Genomic DNA, 4421 nt, shown 5'->3' on the forward strand with positions numbered 1-4421 from the left:
CATTATTTGTGTCTGAGCTGCATCCATTGGTTTTTTTTTTTTTTGTTGACACTTTCTGTCAATGAATCATCCATTATCTGTGCGCTTTCAAATTTCTCTGCAAAAAAAAAAAAATCCATTACTTGAAAAACAGGTAATGGTTGATGCCCCGAGGAGTATTCAGCTGTAGAAATCCCACCTCAAGTATCTAACCCACATTATTTGAGCCATGCTAGGACAAGAAATCAGGCATTAACCCATATATCCCCATAAGAAAGAGAAGGACAGTATGCAACTGTTAGCTACAGGTTTTGACTATTTACTGAACATTTCATATACTCAGTCAGATGCTTCCTGGCAAGTTCCTGTCCAAACAAGTAGGAGCAGTAATGATTGTTTGCCAACATAACAAGGCAGTCCTGGTTTAGGATGAATGTTGCTGTAATTTAGCCCCAGGAAACATCGTCTCCAGCTGGCTATACAACACGATCTGTGTCATTATATTTTTGAACAATAGCCGAACAATTATTCTGTGCTGATGAAGAGAAATAACCCAGAAATCGTGATACGCAGATATTGTTTAGAGCTGAGTGGGGGTGCTAAATTCCCTTGTTTGAAAATATAAGGACACAGATCGTGTTGTATAGCCAGCTGGAGATGATGTCTCCTGGGGCTAAATTACAGCAACATTAATCCTAAACCAGGACTGCCATGTTATGTTGGCAAACAATCTTTACTCCAAAGTACTGTTGCTGAATATCTCATGTAGTGAGATTTAAAAATAGTAATTTTCAAGTAGGAGAAGGTTTTGCTTTGTGAAAATGCAACCAGGGGTATATATGGGTTGAATGAATTGTCATCTTCATAATTATTGTAATGTCCATATTTTTATGTTCACATGGGTCAGTTGGACTTTGTTGAGGTAGATTTTTTAAGGCCAGATGCCCTTCTTGTCACCAACTTTCGCTTGTTTGCCTGACACAAACAACCATCAAGTGATGTCAAAGCAAGGAGACATAACACCTTCCCCTTCATATATGCACTCATAATCGTGAGATCATGGGCTCAATTCCTAAACTGGCTGTGCATTGTATTCTTGAGCTAAACACTTCATTTCACACTGCTCCAGTCCACTTGGCTGTAAATGGATAACCCTGTAATGGACTGGTCTTCCAATCAGCAGGTATGTTGGCCTGCTCACTCAGCCAGAGGGGTAACATCATTCAAAAGCTAAAATGATGCATAGCGCATTGTGACAATATCTGATAAAGTAGTTGATCACATGATATATATCATCATCATTATCATCATTGTTTAACGTCCACTTTCCATGCTGGCATGGATTGGACGATTTGACAGAGGACTGGCAAGCCGGAAGGCTACATCAGGCTCCAGTCTGATCTAGCGAGGTTTCTACAGCTGGATGCCTTTCCTAATGCCAACCACTCTGAGAGTGTAGTGAATGTTTTTTACATGCCACTGGTATGGGAACCAGTCAGGTGGCACTGGCATTGACCATGATCAAATGGTGCTTTATATATATATATATATATATATATATATATATATATATATACAACAGGCTTCTTTCAGTTTCTGTCTCCCAAATTCACTTACAAAGACACTTGCCCAAGGTGCCATGCAATAGGACTGAACTCCAAACCATGTGACAGGATAGCAAAATTCTTAACACACACACACACACACACACATACCAAATGTTGTTGGTGTCCAAATTCATACCATTTGGCGCTTGGTATAACTTCTCTCAGCTCATTTTTACCATAAATGTTCTCTACTCTTTTTGTATATGTCTAAGACTTACATCTGACCAAAGTCAAGGCGAGACAACAGCTGCACTGATGATACATTGAAGCAGAGACACATGTCTGCAGCGGTCCTCTTGTTCTCAGAAAATAAAAAATCTCTTATTGTTAACAGCATGTGAATTCTGAAGAATTTGATGATTGCTCGAGATTATCTCCCTTGTTATATGAAGTCAGTTGTAGCTGTTGCTAGGAGACTTACTTTCTCTCAAAGCACTGACATGTTCAATAAAGCCAGAATTTATCTTGTATGATAATTAGTACACCTTTCTTTATGCATGTGTGTGTGCTGGCACAGGTGTGGCTTCATTGTAAGAAGCTTGATATCCGACCACATTGTTACATGTTCGGTCCCACAGTGTGGTACCTTGAGCATGTATCTTCTACTATATCCTCAACTAGAATATTAATGTCATTTACATACCTACAGTAATGCAAAACAGTTGTGTATTGTTCTTATTTCTTTATTGCCCACAAGGGGCTAAACACAGCGGGGACAGACAAGGGGATTAAGTCGATTACATCAACCCCAGTGCATAACTGGTACTTGATTTATCGACCCTGAAAGAATGAAAGGCAAAGTCGACCTCGGCGGAATTTGAACTCAGAAGCATTTCGCCCGGTGTGCTAACGATTCTGCCAGCTCACCGCCTTATCAGTTGTGTATTGTTCTGCTAAGGATTGTTTAAGTTTTCTGTCCCACCGGGTCATGAAGAGGCCAGCCACATCTCCAGCTACACCGACACCAAAGGCTGTGCTTTGAACCTATAGTTTCCTATTAAACTTTGTTATTCGTCAAGATGGTTCTTCTGCTAGCCCCTATTACATGCACAGTCTTTCTTTTTACCTGATTGTTGTTTTCAGGGTCCTGGGTGGGTCTGGTCCTGCCACTTCAGCACTCTGCAGTGCTTTTCTTCATTGCTGAGATGAAAATTGGTTGTCTTCCCCCCTGTGACCTTGTGGAGCAAAATCTACTAGTACATGTTTTAAAACAAAACATCAGTACCGAGGTCAATTTATTCAACCAAAACCCTTTAAGTGCCCCAGCATGGTCACAGTCTAATTGCTGGAACAAGTGAAAATCCAAGCTGCCATAACTGCAGTGAAAGCTAGAGGTTTAACAATAGCTACTTGTATTATTTTGCAATTTTTAATTATTATTGTTTTTTTGCCAAATATATAGAAAACATTTGTGATCATCTTTATCATCAAAAAGGATGGCTTATAACAATATACAAAGGTGAAAGCTAAAGGAGGTAACTGCACCTGAAGAAAGGTAAAGATTGGGAAAATGAATTTTGGGTGTTAATGACATTTATCCTCTCATGAAACCCAGATAGTGATGGTTATGATGATGATGATGACTGTGATGATAGCAGCAACAACATCCACAACAACAACAGCAACAACAATAACAATAACAATAATTATAATCCTTTTTCATTTTGCCTGACAACCTTAAGACAACATCCCTACTAATATGTGGTCTGATCAATAAGCATTCAGACTGTTGCTATAGTAACAAAGCTAAAGCACAGAGAGTGAAGCCACTTGACATAAATTGACCTTGAACTCTACTACGCATACACACTAAGTTTTAACATTCTAGCTCACTTCTGCTGTTTACAACAGTGCTTGGAAGGAAGGTGTGTATCGTGTGATTGTTGTATTGATCACGACAGAGAAAGTTGAGCAGAAAATCTGCATCAAATTTTGCCAAAAGCTTGGTGATACCTACTCAGAGGCCTATGCAAAGTTTTCAAAAAGTTTTCATCATTCTCGACAAAGTCTAGGAGATCTTGTGCAACTGAAACCCAAGTGTCTTTTTTGGTCAGCTGAAAGCAGTTTTGACAGACAAGTATCTCATACCCAAATCTTCAGCCATAATGGACTGAACTGAACCATAATTAATCTGCACATCCTCTGATAACTCACAGAGGGTGATTTGATGATTTCCCCTCACAGTTGCATGTACATCTGTGATGTTTTTCTTAGTTTTGCTGGTTGCAGGTCTCCCAGAAAGTCTGTCAATATCAACATTTTTTCGGCCATCTTGGAAACGTCTGAACCACATGTACACTAGTGTGCAGCTCATACACTCCTCTCCATACACTTTCTGCAACTTTGCATAGGCCTCTGTCATGGTCAATGTGATGATCACATGCTCCACACCTTCCTTCCAAGCACTGCTGTAAACAGCGGAAATGAGCTAGAATGTTAAAACTTTGTTCACATGCACAGCAGAGTTCAAGGTCAATCTTTCCCTACTGGCTTCACTCTGCGTGTTTTAGCTTCATTACTATGGCAACAGTCTGGATACTTATTGATATATATATATATATATGCTGAGACACCCTTCGGTCATGACTGACCATGGGATTGCACCTAGAAAGTTACCCTTCCAGGCACAAGTTCAGACAAGGTTGTTTATGGAAGACCAGCAGTTGCCCATGCATCCCCTCTCCATGCCACCAGTGTTATCCAAGGGAAAGGCAAAGGCTGATACAGCTTGGCACCAGTGACATTGCAACTCATTTCTACAGCTGAGTTAACTGGAACAACATGAAATAAAGTGTCTTGCTCAAGAACACAGCACGTAGCCCGGTCTGGGATTTG

Source organism: Octopus bimaculoides, chromosome 4 (assembly GCF_001194135.2).
Source record: "Octopus bimaculoides isolate UCB-OBI-ISO-001 chromosome 4, ASM119413v2, whole genome shotgun sequence".
In the NCBI taxonomy this organism is placed as follows: domain Eukaryota; kingdom Metazoa; phylum Mollusca; class Cephalopoda; order Octopoda; family Octopodidae; genus Octopus; species Octopus bimaculoides.